Here is a 23,658-nt window from a genome sequence, read left to right as displayed (position 1 = left end):
GCCTGGCCAAGCGGGAAGCGTTCGACCCTTCGTGCAAGGGCATCTACAACCGCGCCATCTGGGCCAAGCTCAACCGGGCGTGCGAGGACTGCCAGAACCTCTTCAGGAAGGAACCGGCCATCTACGACGCCTGCAGGTAATGAGGGAAGCAGGTTTGGGGGGTAGGGGAAGCACTTCTAGAAGTGTGTTCACTGTTATATCTCGCCATAATATAACTGCCAAAGCGAGGATTCTTTTCGGGATCCTAAATTTACTATATATAATTATATGAAATTTGAAAAAAGTAAAAGATATAAACTAAATAGACAATATATACTATACTAACGATTTTTTCTTGTTGACAGGGAGAAATGTTTCGACACAGCAATCTTTCCTGCGTGTGTGATCGAACTCTCTCTCAATCTGAGCGAATACATGTTCGAAGCAGAGTTAATTCGCGAGCTTTAAACGGAAGATGCTAATGGCTTGCAGATTCACTCGGAAACCAGGATGTGAAATGATGTGAATATCGATTTATGTAATATACGTTGGGTATAACTTTTTAATGTATTGAAATTAAATACTGTATTGTGATTGTAAGTTAGGCTAATGAAAGACCTATTAAATGAATGTTAACTTGGATTTGCATGTACGCAAAGTTAAACGGTGTATCACCAAATGATATTCCAAATAAAATTATTGTACATTAAATATTATTCCGTGATTTACCTAAAAAGACTTTTATGAATCCAAGATAAAGATACACCATTTATTTATTTATTATTATTTTTTTGTGTGTCACCTTTTTTGTTTCCTGATACTTTTTCCTTTAAAAAAAAAAAAAAAAAAAAAAAAAAAAAAACTTGCATGGAAAAGCTTTCAGACCAAAATGATTTTCTGAGTGTAGCGTAATATATTTTCTAAAGTAATGGACTGTTTCCTATTATCATCTCAATCATGTCTGCCAGAGATCAAAAGCGTTATTGTAATTTCCTTTAAAAGATAGATAATTACAAAATAAAGAAAGTAGAGAGAATTTGTTTATCATTAAGCGATCATTTTTGTGCAGTTTAAGCCGTTGCAAGATATCAAAAGGCAACAGAATTATATCTTATATATTATGAATTTAATGGAAAAAAAACATAACCGTACTGTATATTTTAATCTAATTAAGCGATTGTAAAATGTTACGTTAAATGTTATAACCCCGCACTCTCACAGCACACTCTGCACTCTTACAATCTATATTTGCAAATGCTACCATTTTCTAAACTTTCAGACATTTTCCAGACATCTCTCATTGCAATATCCAGGAATAAATAGCATTTCAGTGGAATGTAGAGTTGCAGGCGGTCTCAACGTAAGCAATAGTAATCCTGGGTTTGCTACACTTACACTATTTCGTCACATAAAGACGGCCAAAAACACAAAGAGGCAAATGGAAGTTTATACACGGTTTCAAAGGGTAAATCAAACACCATGTTTAGTGAAAAAACGTTGCTATTCACCCATATGTTTAAAAATTACTTAGATTTCATAGCTATATGCTCTATTATACTGCTTGATGTGGATCAGTAAATTCACTAAGATTTTTTCTAAAAAATGTTAAATTTGAAAGAATGAAAGACCAACCAACACATCCTCCGACCAATGTTAATTAAAATTAAAGCATTTGGGTTTAATTACTATGGACAGTAACAAAAAAAAAAAAAAAAAAAAAAATGTAGGGAGCGGCAGAGGTCGCGTGCACCCAGAGTGACCGCCCGAGGCATAACCTCAGGCGAGCTTTCCGGATAGGCGCTTGGAACATCTCCTTGCGGCAGGATGAGCGGTTACCTCTGCTGTCGAGGGAATTGGAGCAACTGGGAGGTGAGGTGGTTGACCTCTCGGTGGTGAGAAGACCTGGCAGCGGCACGATCAGTATGGTTGGGTACACCTACTACTGGTCGGGCCGCAGCGATGGTCATCACCTCCAGGGAGTAGCCATGGCCATCTCCAACCGACTTCAACCCTTGGTAGTTAAGGTGACACCGGTTGATGAACGTATTATGGTATTGAGACTGAAGCATGCCTTTAGCTTCATGTCTCTTATGGCTGTATACGTTTGTTTGTAAACTCGATATGAAAGAGGCGTTCTACGCCAAACTCTCATCCGTGGCAGACAATTGCCCCTAGCGAGATATTCGCAGTGACTGAGCTGGCTATGAGATGTCTGTCGGGAGCTGATCTCAGCAGCCTCCTTCTCTGGGACTTTGCTAGGTCCCAGAGAATGAGGATCTCTGGCTCCTGGTACCAGCGTTCCAACCTGCATCGCTGGACATGGTATAGCGATACAGGTACAGTGATCAAGGAGATCGACCACATTCTTGTTACCACGTGATGGAGGATCCTCCAGAACTGCAGAGTTTACCAGAGTGGCTACCCTATGGGTCCACTTCAAAACTCCCCGTCCATCCAATGGCCACTCCAAGGTGTTTCACTTGGACAGACTGAGAGAGGAGTGTGCCTGTGGGTTCACCATGGCAGTCTCTGTTAGATTCATAGAACTTGATAACCTGACGGACCCAGTTGCTCTGTGGGAGTTCTTCAAGCATGAAACACTTGAAGCAGCCCAGGAGACCAATGGCGTACACCCGAGGGCAAGGCAGAATTCCATCCCCCTGGAGACATTGGAGGCCGCCGAAGCGTGTCGCATGCCATCGGTCTTTGACGTGTAGGGCTCGGACACTGCTAAGAAGGGACAAGGAACATTTCATCAGGAATCTTGCTGAGGAGGTTGAAGGCCATTTCTTGGTAAACGACCTTCGCCCTGCCTACCAAGCCCTGAGAAAGCTGAATTCTAAACCCTCCTCGCAGATGACTGCAGTCCGCTCAGTGGATGGATAGATAATTCAAACACTTTAATCCATTAATTACAATGGGTATTCATCACAGATAATGTTGGGGTTCATGAACGTTGGGCTGAGTATTTTGAGCAGCTGTACCAGGTAGACCCTCCAACAGTTAGCTTGGATGCAAGCGATATCACAATACCTGTGCCAGACCCACCCATCAGCGAGGAACCTCCTACCCTAATGGAGGTTAGGATGGCGATTTCCAAGCTGAAATGTGGGAAAGCTCCAGACATATGTGATATCCCTGCTGAACTTCTAAAGGCTGGGAGTGAACCTACAGTACTGGACTGCCAGATGAACCTGTCATCTGACAGTCCAGTACCATTCCCCCTGACCTGTTGAGCGTGGTCATCCCTCTCTAGAAAGGGAAAGGGGACCGCTGGGACTGTAGCAACTGCCGTGGCATTGCACTGCTCAGCATACCAGGTAATGTTTTCGCCCACATTCTTCTGAAACGGATCTACAACCATCTGCTAAGGCACCAGAGATCGGAGCAGTCTGGATTCACTCCTGGCAAGTCCACAATAGAATACTAGCGCTTCAAGTAAGTGTGGAACACCGTTGTGAGTTTGGTCGTGCGTTGCTTGCAGCCTACGTCGACCTCAAGAAGTTGTTTGACTCGGTGCATCGAGAATTGTTATGGGAGATCCTGAGACTCAGGGGAATTCTGAAATGGATTATTGGCCTAATAGCAAGCTTATATACCAGTACTGAAAGTGCTGTAAAGTGTGGTGGGGGCCTGTCAAACTTCTTCCCTGTTAATCCAGGGGTGATTCAAGGCTGTGTCCTTGCACCAACACTCTTCAACACCTATATGGACTGGATAATGGGCAGAGCTATTAACCAAAGTCAGTGTGGAGCAACACTAGGCAATATCAAGGTCTCAGACCTTGACTTTGCTGATGATGTTGCTATCTTATCTGAGTCCCTGGAGTCACTGGTGGCGGCTCTTGATGCATTTAGCAATGAGGCGAAGCCTTTAGGCCTAGAGGTCTCCTGGACCAAGACCAAGATTCAGGACTTTGGGGGTCTGTTAGGGGACCCCGTTCAGTCGATCCATGCTTGCTTCGAGGACATTGAAATCACAGAGAATTTTACATAGTTTGGTAGAATAGTCCATATCTCTGTGCTGTCAAACCAAGAAGTTAGAAGACGGATTGGTCTGGCAGCAGGAGCCATGAACTCGATCAACAAGAGTATATGGAGATGTCAGTACCTATGCAGAAGGACCAAGCTACGTGTCTTCAAGGCCTTGATACTGTCAGTTTTGCTTTATAAAAGTGAAATCTGGATGCTATCTAGTGCCTTGGAGTCCCGTCTTGACGTCTTTTGTAACACCGTGACATTGACATAGGACCTGTTACTTGCATAATCTGGGATCGCCAACTCAGGCTATATAGGCACCTTGCTCGTTTCCCTGTGGATGACCCTGCCCATCAGGTTGTCTCTTTGCGAGACAACCCTGGGTGGAGGAGGCCTGTGGGACGACTCAGGAGGTCATGGCTTAGGCCTGTCTGGAGATTTGCCATGAGGGACCATCGTGGCTGGAAGTGAAGGGTGGATGCGCCCCCGTCGGCGTTAGCCCCTTGATGATGATGATGATTATGTAAGTATAAACACACACACGTGTATATATATGTATGTGTGTGTGTGTGTGTTTGTGTGTGTGATTTTACATACACGCACACATTTTCACACAATATATTGTATATTACTCCTAGGCTGTTAACATAACTCCCATACATAAAGGATGATTGACAGAAAAGGGAAAAAGAGGAGGAAGATCTCTCGCAATCCCCAATCGAACCTCGATTAGACCAGTTAACGAAGCGGATCAATTTGTCAAGTAAATTGTTCAGCGACGGTCATGCGGGTGGGCGTTTCCATATAAAAGGAAGCCTGGGCGCTGGAAGGCCAGTGTCATTCCCCAGCATCACATCCACTCGTCAAGTCAACTCTCAAGCGTCATGTCTGGCTGCGTGAGTAGAAGTTGCGTTTGTATTTCTTATATCAAGTGTCTATTCTTCGTGCATTTTGTGATGGAAAGAACTCGATTGCTGAATGTGGCGTTTCACTTTTTTTTTTTTTTTTTTTGTATTGACAGGCAATGTGGATGATCCTTGCTCTGGCTGCCTCCTGTAGCGTCATGAGTCTCGCAAGAATCATGGATCCCGGCCACAGCCGCCCTCCCCTCCAGCTTCCTTCGTCGCCTTCCTCTTCGACCTCGACGGGCGCGGCCTCGGCTCTCCGCCTGGCCAAGCGGGAAGCGTTCGACCCATCGTGCAAGGGCATCTACAACCGCGCCATCTGGGCCAAGCTTAACCGGGCGTGCGAGGACTGCCAGAACCTCTTCAGGAAGGAACCGGCCATCTACGACGCTTGCAGGTAATGAGGGAAGCAGGTTTGGGGGGTAGGGGAAGCACTTCTAGAAGTGTGTTCACTGTTAAATCTCGCCATAATATAACTGCCAAAGCGAGGATTCTTTTCGGGATCATAAATTTACTTTATATAATTATATGAAATTTAAAAAAAGTAAAAGATATAAACTAAATAGACTGAATATATACTATACTAACGATTTTTTCTTGTTAACAGGGAGAAATGTTTCGACACAGCAATCTTTCCTGCGTGTGTGATCGAACTCTCTCTCAACCTGAACGAATACATGTTCGAAGCAGAGTTAATTCGCGAGCTTTAAACGGAAGATGCTAATGGCTTGCAGATTCACTCGGAAACCAGGATGTGAAATGATGTGAATATCGATTTATGTAATATACGTTGGGTATAACTTTTTAATGTATTGAAATTAAATACTGTATTGTGATTGTAAGTTAGGCTAATGAAAGACCTATTAAATGAATGTTAACTTGGATTTGCATGTACGCAAAGTCAAACGGTGTATCACCAAATGATATTTCAAATAAAGTTATTGTACATTAAATATTATTCCGTGATTTACCTAAAAAGAAGACTTTTTATGCATCCAAAGTCAAGGTACACCATTTATTTTCGATTTTTTGTCACGTTTTTTTTTTTTTTTTCCTGATACTTTTTCCTTTAATATTAAAAAGAAGAAAAAAAAAAAGACTTGTATGGAAAAGCTTTCAGACCAAAATGATTTTCTGAGTGTAGCGTCATACATTTTCTAAAGTAATAAATTGTTTCCTGTTATCTCAATCTTGTCTGCCAGAGATCAAAAGCGTTATTGTCATTTCCTCTAAAAGATAGATAATTACAAATTAAAGAAAGAGAATTTGTTTATCATTAAGCGGTCATTTTTGTGCAGTTTAAGCCGTTGCAAGATATCAAAAGGCAACAGAATTATATCTTAAAATAAATTAAATGGAAAAAAACATAACCGTACTGTATATTTTAATCTAATTAAGCGATTGTAAAATGTCACGTTAAATGTTATAACCCAGCACTCTCACAGCACACTCTGCACTCTTACAATCTATATTTGTAAATGATACCATTTTCTAAACTTTCAGACATTTTCCAGACATCTCTCATTGCAATATCCAGGAATAAATAGCATTTCAGTGAATGTAGAGTGCAGCGGTCTCAACGTAAGCAATAGTACGTGGTTTGCTTTCAATTACACTATTTCGTCACCATAAAAACGGCCAAAAACACAAAGAGGCAAAAGGAAGTTTATACACGGTTTCAAAGGGCAAATCAACACCATGTTTAGTGAAAAAAACGTTGTTATTCACCCATAGTGTTTAAAAATTACTTAGATTTCATAGCTATATGCTCTATTATACTGCTTGATGTGGATCAGTAAATTCACTAAGATTTTTTCTAAAAAATGTTAAATTTGAAAGAATGAAGGACCAACCAACACATCCTCCGACCAATGCATGTTAATTAAAAGTAAAGCATTTGGGTTTAATTGCTACGGACAGTAGCTAAAAAAAAAAAAAAAAAAAAAAAATGTAGGGAGCGGCAGAGGTCGCGTGCACCCAGAGTGACCGCCCGAGGCATAACCTCAGGCGAGCTTTCCGGATAGGCGCCTGGAACATCTGCTCCTTCCGGCAGGATGAGCGGTTACCTCTGCTGTCGAGGGAATTGGAGCAACTGGGAGGTGAGGTGGTTGCCCTCTCGGAGGTGAGAAGACCTGGCAGCGGCACGATCAGTATGGGTGGGTACACCTACTACTGGTCGGGCCGCAGCGATAGTCGTGTATGTCCAGGGAGTAGCCATAGCCATCTCCAGCCGACTTCAGCCCTCGGTAGTTAAAGTGACACCGGTTGATGAACGTGTTATGGTATTGAGACTGAAGCATGCCTTTGGTTTCATGTCTCTTATGGTTGTATATGCTTCTACTGATGTGTATATATATATATATATATACACATATATATGAAAGAGGCGTTCTACGCCAAACTCTCATCCGTGGCAGACAATTGCCCCTGGCGAGATATTCGCTGTGACTGAGCTGGCTATGAGATGTCTGTCGGGAGCTGATCTCAGCAGCGACAACAGCCTCCTTCTCTAGGACTTTGCTAGGTCCCAGAGAATGAGGATCTCTGGCTCCTGGTACCAGCGTTCCAACCTGCATCGCTGGACATGTATAGCGTACAGGTACAGTGATCAAGGAGATCGACCACATTCTTGTTACCACGTGATGGAGGATCCTCCAGAACTGCAGAGTTTACCAGAGTGGCTACCCTATGGGTCCACTTCAAAACTCCCCGTCCATCCAATGGCCACTAAAAAGGTGTTTCACTTGGACAGACTGAGAGAGGAGTGTGCCTGTGGGTTCACCATGGCAGTCTCTGTTAGATTAATAGAACTTAATAACCTGACGGACCCAGTTGCTCTGTGGGAGTTCTTCAAGCATGAAACACTCGAAGCAGCCCAGGAGACCATTGGCGTACACCCGAGGGCAAGGCAGAATTCCATCTCCCTGGAGACATTGGAGGCCGCCGAAGCGTGTCGCATGCCATCGATCTTTGACGTGTAGGGCTCGGACACTGCTGAGAAGGGACAAGGAACATTTCATCAGGAATTTTGCTGAGGAGGTTGAAAGCCATTTCTTGGTAAACGACCTTCGCCCTACCTACCAAGCCCTGAGAAAGCTGAATTCTAAACCCTCCTCGCAGATGACTGAAGTCCGCTCAGTGGATGGATAGATAAAAGAAAAAAAAAGAAAAAAAAAGGGGAAAAAAATAATAATAAAAAAAAAATGATAAAATAAATAAAACACTTTATTCCCTCAATTACAATGGGTATTCATCTCAGATCATGTTGGGGTTCATGAACGTTGGGCTGAGTATTTTGAGCAGCTGTACCAGGTAGACCCTCCAACAGTTAGCTTGGATGCAAGCGATATCACAATACCTGTGCCAGACCCACCCATCAGCGAGGAACCTCCTACCCTAATGGAAGTTAGGATGGCGATTTCCAAGCCGAAATGTGGGAAAGCTCCACACATATGTGATATCCCTGCTGAACTTCTAAAGGATGGGAGTGAACCTATGGCTCGGGGCTTGCATGCAGTCTTGACTGCCATCTGGCAGTCCACTACCATTCCCCTTGACCTGTTGAGGGGCATGGTCATCCCTCTCTGGAAGGGGAAGGGGGATTGCTGGGACTGTAGCAGCTACACTGCTCAGCATACCAGGCAAAGTTTTCGCCCACATTCTTCTGAAACAGATCTGCGACCATCTGCACCAGAGATCAGAGCAATCTGGATTCACTCCTGACAAATCCACAATAGACCAAATACTAGCGCTTCGAGTAATTGTGGAACGCCGTCGTGAGTTTGGTCGTGGGTTGCTTGCAGCCTACATCAACCTCAAGAAGGCGTTTGACTCGGTGCGTCGAGAATCGCTATGGGAGATCCTGAGACTCAGGGGAATTCTGACATGGATTATTAGCCTAATAGCAAGCCTATATACCGGTACTGAAAGTGCTGTAAAGTGTGGTGGGGGCCTGTCAAACTTCTTCCCTGTTAATTCAGGAATGAAGCAAGGCTGTGCCCTTGCACCAACACTTTTCAACACCTGTATTGACTGGATAATGGGCAGAGCTACTAGCCAAAGTCAGTGTGGAGCAACACTGGGCAATATCAAGGTCTCAGACCTTGACTTTGCCAATGATGTTGCTATCCTATCTGAGACCCTGGAGTCACTGATGGCGGCTCTTGATGCATTTAGCAATGAGGCAAAGCCCTTAGACCTAGAGGTCTTCTGGACCAAGACCAAGATTCAGGACTTTGAGGGTCTGTTAGGGGAACCCGTTCAGTCGATCCATGCTTGCTAAGAGGACGTTGAAGTCACAGAGATTTACACAGCTTGGTAGCATAGTCCACATCTCTGGGCTGTCAGACCAAGAAGTCATTAGACAGATTGGTCTGGCAACAGACCAATCCGTTTTGCTTTATGGTAGTAAAACCTTGACGCTATCTAGTGCCTGGAGTCTCGTCTTGATGCCTTTTGTAACAAGTCTCTTTGCCGGATCATGGGTACAGTTGGCAGGACCACATATCCAACCTATGGCTACACCGTGAGACTGATGTAGGACTTGTTACTTGCATAATCCGGGATCGCCAACTAAGGCTATATAGGCACTCATTTCCCTGTGGCTGACTCTGCCCATCAGGTTGTCTCTTTGCGAGATAACCCTGGGTGGAGGAAGCCTGTGGGATAACCCAGGAAGTCATGGCTTGGGCTGCTCGACGAGACTTGTCGCGAGGAGTTAGAGATGAGACGAGGGCCTGCCTGAAGATTTGCCATGAGGGACCATCGTGGCTGGAAGCGAAGGGTGGATGCGGCCATGCGCCCCCGTCGGCATTAGCCCCTTGATGATGATGATTATGTAAGTATAAACCCACACACACGTGTATGTATATATATATGTGTGTGTGTGTGTGTACGTGTGTGTGTGTGTGTGTATGCGTGTGTGTGTGTGTGTTTGTGTATGTGATTTTACATACACGCACACATTTTCACACAATATATTGTATATTACTCCTAGGCTGTTAACATAACTCCCATATATAAAGGATGATTTACAGAAGGGGAAAAAGAGGAGGAAGATCTCTCGCAATCCCCAATCGAACCTCGATTAGACCAGTTAACGAAACGGATCAATTTATCAAGTAAATTGTTCAGCGACGGTCATGCGGGTGGGCGTTTCCATATAAAAGGAAGCCTGGGTGCTGGAAGGCCAGTGTCATTCCCCAGCATCACATCCACTCGTCAAGTCCACTCTCTAGCGTCATGTCTGGCTGTGTGAGTAGAAGTTGCGTTTGTATTTCTTATATCAAGTGTCTATTCTTCGTGCATTTTGTGATGGAAAGAACTCGATTGCTGAATGTGGCGTTTCACTTTTTTTCTTTTTTCTCTTTGTATTGACAGGCAATGTGGATGATCCTTGCTCTGGCTGCCTCCTGTAGCGTTATGAGTCTCGCAAGAATCATGGATCCCGGTCACAGCCGCCCTCCCCTCCAGCTTCCTTCGTCGCCTTCCTCTTCGACCTCGACGGGTGCGGCCTCGGCTCTCCGCCTGGCCAAGCGGGAAGCGTTCGACCCTTCGTGCAAGGGCATCTACAACCGCGCCATCTGGGCCAAGCTCAACCGGGCGTGCGAGGGACTGCCAGAACCTCTTCAGGAAGAACGGCCATCTACGACGCTTGTAGGTAATAGGGGAAGCAGGCTGGGGGGAGGGGTGGAAGCACTTCTAGAAGTGTGTTCACTGTTAAATCTCGCCATAATATAACTGCCCAAAGCGAGGAAAGTTGAATTGAGGATGGAAACACACAGTTCATTGTAACATCTTTAACGGGATCCTGAATTTACCGTATATAGTTATATGAAATTTGAAAAAAGTAAAAGATATAAGCTAAATAGACAAGTATACACTATACTAATGATTTTTCTTGTTGACAGGGAGAAATGTTTCGACACAGCAATCTTTCCTGCGTGTGTGATCGAACTCTCTCTCAACCTGAACGAATACATGTTCGAAGCAGAGTTAATTCGCGAGCTTTAAACGGAAGATGCTAATGGCTTGCAGATTCACTTGGAAACCAGGATGTGAAATGATGTGAATATCGATTTATGTATTACACGTTGGGTATGATTTTTTACTGTATTGAAAGTAAATACTGTAATGTGATTGTAAGTTAGGCTAATAAAAGGCCTATTAAATGAATGTTAACTTCGATTTATATGTACACAAAGTTAAACGGTGTATCACCAAATGATATTTCAAATAAAATTATTGTACATTACCTAAAAAGAAGACTTTTTTATAAATCCAAAGTCAAGGTACACCGTTTATGTTGGATTTTTTTTGTGTCACTTTTTTGTTTTCTGATACTTTTTCCTTAATATGAAAAAAAAAAAAAAAATACTTACATGGAAAAGCTTTCAGACCGAAAGGATTTTCTGAGTGTAGCGTAATATATTTTCTAAAGTAATAGACTGTTTCCTATCATCTCAATCTTGTCTGCCAGAGATCAAAAGCGTTATCGTAATTTCCTTTAAAAGATGGATAATTACAAAATAAAGAAAATAGAGAGGTTTTGTTTATCATTAAGCGGTCATTTTTGTGCAGTTTAAGTCGTTGCAAGATATCAAAAGGCAACAGAATTATATCTTATAATGAATTTAATGGAAAAAAAACATAACCGTACTGTATATTTTAATCTAATTAAGCGATTGTAAAATGTTACGTTAAATGTTATAACCCAGCACTCTCACAGCACACTCTGCACTCTTACAATCTATATTTGTAAATGATACCATTTTCTAAACTTTCAGACATTTTCCAGACATCTCTCATTGCAATATCCAGGAATAAATAGCATTTCAGTGGAATGTAGAGTTGCAGGCGGTCTCAACGTAAGCAATAGTACGTGGGTTTGCTACACTTACACTATTTCGTCACATAAAGACGGCCAAAAACACAAAGAGGCAAAAGGAAGTTTATACACGGTTTCAAAGGGCAAATCAAACACCATGTTTAGTGAAAAAACGTTGTTATTCACCATATTTTAAAATTACTTAGATTTCATAGCTATATGCTCTATTATACTGCTTGATGTGGATCAGTAAATTCACTAAGATTTTTTCTAAAAAATGTTAAATTTGAAAGAATGAAGGACCAACCAACACATCCTCCGACCAATGCATGTTAATTAAAAGTAAAGCATTTGGGTTTAATTGCTACGGACAGTAGCTAAAAAAAAAAAAAAAAAAAAAAAAATGTAGGAGCGGCAGAGTCGCGTGCACCCAGAGGGACGCCCGAGGCATAACCTCAGGCGAGCTTTCCGGATAGGCGCCTGAACATCTGCTCCTTCCGGCAGGATGACGGTTACCTCTGCTTGTCGAGGGAATTGGAGCAACTGGGAGGTGAGGTGGTTGCCTCTCGGAGGTGAGAAGACCTGGCAGCGGCACGATCAGTATGGGTGGTACACCTACTACTGGTCGGCCGCAGCGATAGTCCGTGTATGTCAGGAGTAGCCATAGCCATCTCCAGCCGACTTCAGCCCTCGGTAGTTAAAGTGACACCGGTTGATGAACGTGTTATGGTATTGAGACTGAAGCATGCCTTTGGTTTCATGCTCTTATGGTTGTATATGCTTCTACTGATGTGTATTTTATATATTAACATATATGAAAGAGGCGTTCTACCGCCAAACTCTCATCCGTGGCAGACAATTGCCCTGGCGAGATATTCGCTGTGACTGAGCTGGCTATGAGATGTCTGTCGGGAGCTGATCTCAGCAGCGACAACAGCCTCCTTCTCTAGGACTTTGCCTAGGTCCCAGAAGAGGATCTCTGGCTCCTGGTACCAGCGTTCCAACCTGCATCGCTGGACATGGTATACGATACAGTTAACAGTGATCAAGGAGATCGACCACATTCTTGTTACCACGTGATGGAGGATCCTCCAGAACTGCAGAGTTACCAGAGTGGCTACCCTATGGGTCCACTTCAAAACTCCCCGTCCATCCAATGGCCACTAAAAAGGTGTTTCACTTGGACAGACTGAGAGAGGAGTGTGCCTGTGGGTTCACCATGGCAGTCTCTGTTAGATTAATAGAACTTAATAACCTGACGGACCCAGTTGCTCTGTGGGAGTTCTTCAAGCATGAAACACTCGAAGCAGCCCAGGAGACCATTGGCGTACACCCGAGGGCAAGGCAGAATTCCATCTCCTGGAGACATGGAGGCCGCGAAGCGTTCCGCAATGCCATCGATCTTTGACGTGTAGGGCTCGACACTGCTGAGAAGGGACAAGGAACATTCATCAGGAATTTTGCTGAGAGGTTGAAAGCCATTTCTTGTAAACGACCTTCGCCCTACCACCAGCCCTGAGAAAGCTGAATTCTAACCCTCCTCGCAGATGACTGAAGTCCGCTCAGTGGATGGATAGATAAAGAAAAAAAAGAAAAAAAAAAGGGAAAAAAATAATAATAAAAAAAATGATAAATAATAAAACACTTTATTCCCTCAATTACAATGGGTATTCATCTCAGATCATGTTGGGGTTCATGAACGTTGGGCTGAGTATTTTGAGCAGCTGTACCAGGTAGACCCTCCAACAGTTAGCTTGGATGCAAGCGATATCACAATACCTGTGCCAGACCCACCCATCAGTGAGGAACCTCCTACCCTAACGGAGATAGGATGGCGATTTACAAGCCGAAATGTGGGAAAGCTCCACACATATGTGAATCCCTGCTGAACTTCTAAAGGATGGGAGTGAACCTATGGCTCGGGCTTGCGCAGTCTTGACTGCCATCTGGCATCCACTACCATTCCCCTTGACCTGTTGAGGGGCATGGTCATCCCTCTCTGAAGGGAAGGGGGATTGCTGGGACTGTAGCAGCTACACTGCTCAGCATACCAGGCAAAGTTTTCGCCCACATTCTTCTGAAACAGATCCGACCATCTGCACCAGAGATCAGAGCAATCTGGATTCACTCCTGACAAATCCACAATAGACCAAATACTAGCGCTTCGAGTAATTGTGGAACGCCGTCGTGAGTTTGGTCGTGGGTTGCTTGCAGCCTACATCAACCTCAAGAAGGCGTTTGACTCGGTGCGTCGAGAATCGCTATGGGAGATCCTGAGACCAGGGAATTTGACATGGATTATTAGCCTAATAGCAAGCCTATATACGGTACTGAAAGTGCTGTAAAGTGTGGTGGGGGCCTGTCAAACTTCTTCCCTGTTAATTCAGGAATGAGCAAGGCTGTGCCCTTGCACACAACCTTTTCAACACCTGTATTGACTGGATAATGGGCAGAGCTACTAGCCAAGTCAGTGTGGAGCAACACTGGGCAATATCAAGTCTCAGACCTTGACTTTGCCATGATGTTGCTATCCTATCTGAGACCCTGGAGTCACTGATGGCGCTCTTGATGCATTTAGCAAGATGCAAAGCCCTTTAGACCTAGAGGTCTTCTGGACCAAGACCAAGAAGCAGGACTTTGAGGGCCTGTTAGGGAAACCCGTTCAGTCGATACATGCTTGCTAAGAGGACGTTGAAGTCACAGAGATTTTACACAGCTTGGTAGCATAGTCCACATCTCTGGGCTGTCAGACCAAGAAGTCTTAACAGATGTCTGGCACAGACCAATCCGTTTTGTTTATGGTATAAACCTTGACGCTATCTAGTGCCTGGAGTCTCGTCTTGATGCCTTTTGTAACAAGTCTCTTTGCCGGATCATGGGTACAGTTGCAGGACCACATATCCAACCTATGGCTAACCGTGAGACTGATGTAGGACTTGTTACTTGCATATCCGGGATCGCCAACTAAGGCTATATAGGCACTCATTTCCCTGTGGCTGACTCTGCCATCAGGTTGTCTCTTTGCGAGATAACCTGGGGAGGAAGCCTGTGGGATAACCCAGGAAGTCTGGCTTGGGCTGCTCGACGAACTTGTCGCGAGGAGTTAGATGAGACGAGGCCTGCTGAAGATTTGCCATGAGGGACCATTCGTGGCTGGAAGCGAATGGTGGGATGCGGCCATGCGCCCCCGTCGGCATAAGCCCCTTGATGATGATGATTATGTAAGTATAACCCACCACACGTGTATGTAATATATATGTGTGGTGTGTGTGTGTACGTGTGTGTGTGTGGTGTATGGGGTGTGTGTGTGTGTGTTTGTGTATGTGATTTTACATACACGCACACATTTTCCCACAATATATTGTATATTACTCCTAGGCTGTTAACATAACTCCCATATATAAAGGATGATTACAGAAGGGAAAAAGAGGAGAAGATCTCTCGCAATCCCCAATCGACCTCGATTAGACCAGTTAACGAAACGGATCAATTTATCAAGTAAATTGTTCAGCGACGGTCATGCGGTGGCGTTTTCCATATAAAAGGAAGCCTGGGTGCTGGAAGGCCAGTGTCATTCCCCAGCATCACATCCACTCGTCAAGTCCTCTCTAGCGTCATGTCTGGCTGTGTGAGTAGAAGTTGCGTTGTATTTCTTATATCAAGTCTATTCTTCGTGCCATTTGTGATGGAAAGAACTCGATTGCTGAATGTGGCGTTTCACTTTTTTTCTTTTCTCTTTGTATGACAGGCAATGTGGATGATCCTTGCTCTGGCTGCCTCCTGTAGCGTAGACTCGCAAGAATCATGGATCCCGGTCACAGCCGCCCTCCCCTCAGCTTCCTTCGTCCCCTCCTCTTCGACCTTCGACGGGTGCGGCCTCGGCTTCTCCGCCTGGCCAAGCGGGAAGCGTTCGACCCTTCGTGCAAGGGCATCTACAACCGCGCCATCTGGGCCAAGCTCAACCGGGCGTGCGAGGACTGCCAGAACCTCTTCAGGAAGGAACCGGCCATCTACGACGCTTGTAGGTAATAGGGGAAGCAGGCTGGGGGGAGGGGTGGAAGCACTTCTAGAAGTGTGTTCACTGTTAAATCTCGCCATAATATAACTGCCAAAGCGAGGAAAGTTGAATTGAGGATGGAACACACAGTTCATTGTAACATTCTTTAACGGGATCCTGAATTTACCGTATATAGTTATATGAAATTTGAAAAAAGTAAAAGATATAAGCTAAATAGACACGTTAATACACTATACTAATGATTTTCCTTGTTGAAGGGAGAAAGTTTCGACACAGCAATCTTTCCTGCGTGTGTGATCGAACTCTCTCTCAACCTGAACGAATACATGTTCGAAGCAGAGTTAATTCGCGAGCTTTAAACGGAAGATGCTAATGGCTTGCAGATTCACTTGGAAACCAGGATGTGAAATGATGTGAATATCGATTTATGTATTACACGTTGGGTATGATTTTTTACTGTATTGAAAGTAAATACTGTAATGTGATTGTAAGTTAGGCTAATAAAAGGCCTATTAAATGAATGTTAACTTCGATTTATATGTACACAAAGTTAAACGGTGTATCACCAAATGATATTTCAAATAAAATTATTGTACATTACCTAAAAAGAAGACTTTTTTATAAATCCAAAGTCAAGGTACACCGTTTATGTTGGATTTTTTTTGTGTCACTTTTTTGTTTTCTGATACTTTTTCCTTAATATGAAAAAAAAAAAAAAAATACTTACATGGAAAAGCTTTCAGACCGAAAGGATTTTCTGAGTGTAGCGTAATATATTTTCTAAAGTAATAGACTGTTTCCTATCATCTCAATCTTGTCTGCCAGAGATCAAAAGCGTTATCGTAATTTCCTTTAAAAGATGGATAATTACAAAATAAAGAAAATAGAGAGGTTTTGTTTATCATTAAGCGGTCATTTTTGTGCAGTTTAAGTCGTTGCAAGATATCAAAAGGCAACAGAATTATATCTTATAATGAATTTAATGGAAAAAAAACATAACCGTACTGTATATTTTAATCTAATTAAGCGATTGTAAAATGTTACGTTAAATGTTATAACCCAGCACTCTCACAGCACACTCTGCACTCTTACAATCTATATTTGCAAATGCTACCATTTTCTAAACTTTCAGACATTTTCCAGACATCTCTCATTGCAATATCCAGGAATAAATAGCATTTCAGTGGAATGTAGAGTTGCAGGCGGTCTCAACGTAAGCAATAGTAATCCTGGGTTTGCTACACTTACACTATTTCGTCACATAAAGACGGCCAAAAACACAAAGAGGCAAAAGGAAGTTTATACACGGTTTCAAAGGGCAAATCAAACACCATGTTTAGTGAAAAAACGTTGTTATTCACCCATATGTTTAAAAATTACTTAGATTTCATAGCTATATGCTCTATTATACTGCTTGATGTGGATCAGTAAATTCACTAAGATTTTTTCTAAAAAATGTTAAATTTGAAAGAATGAAAGACCAACCAACACATCCTCCGACCAATGTTAATTAAAATTAAAGCATTTGGGTTTAATTACTATGGACAGTAACAAAAAAAAAAAAAAAAAAAAATGTAGGGAGCGGCAGAGGTCGCGTGCACCCAGAGTGACCGCCCGAGGCATAACCTCAGGCGAGCTTTCCGGATAGGCGCTTGGAACATCCGGTCCTTCCGGCAGGATGAGCGGTTACCTCTGCTGTCGAGGGAATTGGAGCAACTGGGAGGTGAGGTGGTTGACCTCTCGGTGGTGAGAAGACCTGGCAGCGGCACGATCAGTATGGGTGGGTACACCTACTACTGGTCGGGCCGCAGCGATGGTCATCACCTCCAGGGAGTAGCCATGGCCATCTCCAACCGACTTCAACCCTTGGTAGTTAAGGTGACACCGGTTGATGAACGTATTATGGTATTGAGACTGAAGCATGCCTTTAGCTTCATGTCTCTTATGGCTGTATACGCTTGTTTGTAAACTCGATATGAAAGAGGCGTTCTACGCCAAACTCTCATCCATGGCAGACAATTGCCCCTAGCGAGATATTCGCTGTGACTGAGCTGGCTATGAGATGTCTGTCGGGAGCTGATCTCAGCAGCCTCCTTCTCTGGGACTTTGCTAGGTCCCAGAGAATGAGGATCTCTGGCTCCTGGTACCAGCGTTCCAACCTGTATCGCTGGACATGGTATAGCGATACAGGTACAGTGATCAAGGAGATCGACCACATTCTTGTTACCACGTGATGGAGGATCCTCCAGAACTGCAGAGTTTACCAGAGTGGCTACCCTATGGGTCCACTTCAAAACTCTCCGTCCCTCCAATGGCCACTCTAAGGTGTTTCACTTGGACAGACTGAGAGAGGAGTGTGCCTGTGGGTTCACCATGGCAGTCTCTGTTAGATTCATAGAACTTGATAACCTGACGGACCCAGTTGCTCTGTGGGAGTTCTTCAAGCATGAAACACTTGAAGTAGCCCAGGAGACCATTGGCGTACACCCGAGGGCAAGGCAGAATTCCATCCCCCTGGAGACATTGGAGGCCGCCGAAGCGTGTCGCATGCCATCGGTCTTTGACGTGTAGGGCTCGGACACTGCTAAGAAGGGACAAGGAACATTTCATCAGGAATCTTGCTGAGGAGGTTGAAGGCCATTTCTTGGTAAACGACCTTCGCCCTGCCTACCAAGCCCTGAGAAAGCTGAATTCTAAACCCTCCTCGCAGATGACTGCAGTCCGCTCAGTGGATGGATAGATAATTCAAACACTTTAATCCATTAATTACAATGGGTATTCATCACAGATCATGTTGGGGTTCATGAACGTTGGGCTGAGTATTTTGAGCAGCTGTACCAGGTAGACCCTCCAACAGTTAGCTTGGATGCAAGCGATATCACAATACCTGTGCCAGACCCACCCATCAGCGAGGAACCTCCTACCGTAATGGAGGTTAGGATGGCGATTTCCAAGCTGAAATGTGGGAAAGCTCCAGACATATGTGATATCCCTGCTGAACTTCTAAAGGCTGGGAGTGAACCTACAGTACTGGACTGCCAGATGAACCTGTCATCTGACAGTCCAGTACCATTCCCCCTGACCTGTTGAGCGTGGTCATCCCTCTCTAGAAAGGGAAAGGGGACCGCTGGGACTGTAGCAACTGCCGTGGCATTACACTGCTCAGCATACCAGGTAATGTTTTCGCCCACATTCTTCTGAAACGGATCTACAACCATCTGCTAAGGCACCAGAGATCGGAGCAGTCTGGATTCACTCCTGGCAAGTCCACAATAGAATACTAGCGCTTCAAGTAAGTGTGGAACACCGTTGTGAGTTTGGTCGTGCGTTGCTTGCAGCCTACGTCGACCTCAAGAAGTTGTTTGACTCGGTGCATCGAGAATTGTTATGGGAGATCCTGAGACTCAGGGGAATTCTGAAATGGATTATTGGCCTAATAGCAAGCTTATATACCAGTACTGAAAGTGCTGTAAAGTGTGGTGGGGGCCTGTCAAACTTCTTCCCTGTTAATCCAGGGGTGATTCAAGGCTGTGTCCTTGCACCAACACTCTTCAACACCTATATGGACTGGATAATGGGCAGAGCTATTAACCAAAGTCAGTGTGGAGCAACACTAGGCAATATCAAGGTCTCAGACCTTGACTTTGCTGATGATGTTGCTATCTTATCTGAGTCCCTGGAGTCACTGGTGGCGGCTCTTGATGCATTTAGCAATGAGGCGAAGCCTTTAGGCCTAGAGGTCTCCTGGACCAAGACCAAGATTCAGGACTTTGGGGGTCTGTTAGGGGACCCCGTTCAGTCGATCCATGCTTGCTTCGAGGACATTGAAATCACAGAGAATTATACATAGCTTGGTAGAATAGTCCATATCTCTGTGCTGTCAAAACAAGAAGTTAGAAGACGGATTGGTCTGGCAGCAGGAGCCATGAACTCGATCAACAAGAGTATATGGAGATGTCAGTACCTATGCAGAAGGACCAAGCTACGTGTCTTCAAGGCCTTGATACTGTCAGTTTTGCTTTATAAAAGTGAAATCTGGATGCTATCTAGTGCCTTGGAGTCCCGTCTTGACGTCTTTTGTAACACCGTGAGATTGACATAGGACCTGTTACTTGCATAATCTGGGATTGCCAACTCAGGCTATATAGGCACCTTGCTCGTTTCCCTGTGGATGACCCTGCCCATCAGGTTGTCTCTTTGCGAGACAACCCTGGGTGGAGGAGGCCTGTGGGACGACTCAGGAGGTCATGGCTTAGGCCTGTCTGGAGATTTGCCATGAGGGACCATCGTGGCTGGAAGTGAAGGGTGGATGCGCCCCCGTCGGCGTTAGCCCCTTGATGATGATGATGATTATGTAAGTATAAACACACACACGTGTATATATATGTATGTGTGTGTGTGTGTGTGTTTGTGTATGTGATTTTACATACACGCACACATGTACACACAATATATCGTATATTACTCCTAGGCTGTTAACATAACTCCCATACATAAAGGATGATTGACAGAAAAGGGAAAAAGAGGAGGAAGATCTCTCGCAATCCCCAATCGAACCTCGATTAGACCAGTTAACGAAGCGGATCAATTTGTCAAGTAAATTGTTCAGCGACGGTCATGCGGGTGGGCGTTTCCATATAAAAGGAAGCCTGGGTGCTGGAAGGCCAGTGTCATTCCCCAGCATCACATCCACTCGTCAAGTCAACTCTCAAGCGTCATGTCTGGCTGCGTTAGTAGAAGTTGCGTTTGTATTTCTTATATCAAGTGTCTATTCTTCATGCATTTTGTGATGGAAAGAACTCGATTGCTGAATGTGGCGTTTCACTTTTTTCTTTTTTTTTTTTGTATTGACAGGCAATGTGGATGATCCTTGCTCTGGCTGCCTCCTGTAGCGTCATGAGTCTCGCAAGAATCATGGATCCCGGCCACAGCCGCCCTCCCCTCCAGCTTCCTTCGTCGCCTTCCTCTTCGACCTCGACGGGCGCGGCCTCGGCTCTCCGCCTGGCCAAGCGGGAAGCGTTCGACCCATCGTGCAAGGGCATCTACAACCGCGCCATCTGGGCCAAGCTCAACCGGGCGTGCGAGGACTGCCAGAACCTCTTCAGGAAGGAACCGGCCATCTACGACGCTTGCAGGTAATGAGGGAAGCAGGTTTGGGGGGTAGGGGAAGCACTTCTAGAAGTGTGTTCACTGTTAAATCTCGCCATAATATAACTGCCAAAGCGAGGATTCTTTTCGGGATCATAAATTTACTTTATATAATTATATGAAATTTCAAAAAAGTAAAAGATATAAACGAAATAGACTGAATATATACTATACTAACGATTTTTTCTTGTTAACAGGGAGAAATGTTTCGACACAGCAATCTTTCCTGCGTGTGTGATCGAACTCTCTCTCAATCTGAGCGAATACATGTTCGAAGCAGAGTTAATTCGCGAGCTTTAAACGGAAGATGCTAATGGCTTGCAGATTCACTCGGAAACCAGGATGTGAAATGATGTGAATATCGATTTATGTAATACACGTTGGGTTAAATTTTTTACTGTATTGAAAGTAAATACTGTAATGTGATTGTAAGTTAGGCTAATGAAAAGCCTATTAAATGAATATTAACTTGGATTTATATGTACACAAAGTTAAATGGTGTATCACCAAATGATATTTCAAATAAAGTTATTGTACATTAGATATTATTCCGTGATTTACCTAAAAAGAAGACTTTTTATGCATCCAAAGTCAAGGTACACCATTTATTTTAAATTTTTTGTCACGTTTTTTTTTTGTTTCCTGATACTTTTTCCTTTAATATTAAAAAGAAGAAAAAAAAAAGACTTGTATGGAAAAGCTTTCAGACCGAAATAATTTTCTGAGTGTAGCGTCATATATTTTCTAAAGTAATAAATTGTTTCCTGTTATCTCAATCTTGTCTGCCAGAGATCAAAAGCGTTATTGTAATTTCCTCTAAAAGATAGATAATTACAAATTAAAGAAAGAGAATTTGTTTATCATTAAGCGGTCATTTTTGTGCAGTTTAAGCCGTTGCAAGATATCAAAAGGCAACAGAATTATATCTTAAAATAAATTAAACGGAAAAAAAAACATAACCGTACTGTATATTTTAATCTAATTAAGCGATTGTAAAATGTCACGTTAAATGTTATAACCCAGCACTCTCACAGCACACTCTGCACTCTTACAATCTATATTTGTAAATGCTACCATTTTCCAAACTTTCAGACATTTACCAGACATCTCTCATTGCAATATCCAGGAATAAATAGCATTTCAGTGGAATGTAGAGTTGCAGGCGGTCTCAACGTAAGCAATAGTAATCCTGGGTTTGCTACACTTACACTATTTCGTCACATAAAGACGGCCAAAAACACAAAGAGGCAAAAGGAAGTTTATACACGGTTTCAAAGGGCAAATCAAACACCATGTTTAGTGGAAAATTTTTTTGTTTTTTCACCCATATGTTTAAAAATTACTTAGATTTTATAGCTATATGCTCTATTATACTGCTTGACGTGGAGCAGATTTTTTCTAAAAAAATATTAAATTGAAAGAATGAAAGACCAACCAACACATCCTCCGACCAATGCATGTTAATCAAAACTAAAGCATTTGGGTTTAATTGCTATGGACAGTAGAAAAAAAATGTAGGGAGCGGCAGAGGTCGCGTGCACCCAGAGTGACCGCCCGAGGCATAACCTCAGGCGAGCTTTCCGGATAGGCGCTTGGAACATCCGGTCCTTGCGGCAGGATGAGCGGTTACCTCTGCTATCGAGGGAATTGGAACAACTGGGAGGTGAGGTGGTTGCCCTCTCGGAGGTGAGAAGACCTGGCAGCGGCATGATCAGTATGGGTGGGTACACCTACTACTGGTCGGGCCGCAGCGATGGTCATCACCTCCAGGGAGGAGCCATAGCTATCTCTAGCCGACTTCAGCCCTCGGTAGTTAAGGTGACACCGGTTGATGAACGTGTTATGGTACTGAGACTGAAGCATGCCTTTGGTTTCATGTCTCTCATGGCTGTATACGCTTCTACTGATGTTTGTAAACTCGATGTGAATGAGGCGTTCTACGCCAAACTCTCATCCATGGCAGACAATTTGCCCCCGGTGGATGTTCGCTGTGACTGAGCTGGCTATGAGATGTCTGTCGGGAGCTGATCTCAGCAGCGATTTTTCTGGACTTTGCTAGGTCCCAGAGAATGAGGATCTCTGGCTCCTGGTACCAGCGTTCCAACCTGCATCGCTGGACATGGTATAGCGATAGAGGTACAGTGACCAAGGAGATCGACCACATTCTTGTTACCACGTGATGGAGGATCCTCCAGAACTGCAGAGTTTACCAGAGTGGCTACCCTATGGGTCCACTTCAAAACTCTCCGTCCCTCCAATGGCCACTCTAAGGTGTTTCACTTGGACAGACTGAGAGAGGAGTGTGCCTGTGGGTTCACCATGGCAGTCTCTGTTAGATTCATAGAACTTGATAACCTGACGGACCCAGTTGCTCTATGGGAGTTCTTCAAGCATGAAACACTTGAAGCAGTCCAGGAGACCATTGGCGTACACCCGAGGGCAAGGCAGAATTCCATCTCCCTGGAGACATTGGAGGTCGCCGAAGCGTGTCGCATGCCATTGGTCTTTGACGTGTAGGGCTCGGACACTGCTGAGAAGTGACAAGGAACATTTCATCAGGAATCTTGCTGAGGAGATTGAATACCATTTCTTGGTAAACGACCTACGCCCTGCCCACCAAGCCCTGAGAAAGCTGAATTCTAAACCCTCCTCGCAGATGACTGCAGTCCGCTCAGTGGATGGATAGATAAAAAAAAAAAAAATCAAACACTTTATTCCCTTAATTACAATGGGTATTCATCTCAGATCATGTTGGGGTTCATGAACGTTGGGCTGAGTATTTTGAGCAGCTGTACCAGGTAGACC

At 44.0% G+C, this 23,658-nt stretch overlaps 5 pseudogenes; all 5 read left to right on the top strand.

The window, feature by feature from the left end:
- Positions 1–690, top strand: part of LOC119575621 — a 5,641-nt pseudogene extending 4,951 nt beyond the window's left edge.
- Positions 455–5,756, top strand: LOC119575620 (annotated as a pseudogene).
- Positions 5,757–9,341: 3,585 nt separating this feature from the next.
- On the top strand, positions 9,342–11,329 carry LOC119575619 (annotated as a pseudogene).
- Positions 11,330–14,562: 3,233 nt separating this feature from the next.
- LOC119575618 lies at positions 14,563–16,520 on the top strand (annotated as a pseudogene).
- A 1,558-nt stretch (positions 16,521–18,078) lies between these two features.
- Positions 18,079–21,348, top strand: LOC119575617 (annotated as a pseudogene).
- Positions 21,349–23,658: the final 2,310 nt, after the last annotated feature.

Source organism: Penaeus monodon, chromosome 7, assembly GCF_015228065.2.
Source record: "Penaeus monodon isolate SGIC_2016 chromosome 7, NSTDA_Pmon_1, whole genome shotgun sequence".
NCBI lineage: Eukaryota > Metazoa > Arthropoda > Malacostraca > Decapoda > Penaeidae > Penaeus > Penaeus monodon.
This window is presented reverse-complemented; position numbering and strand designations above follow the sequence as displayed.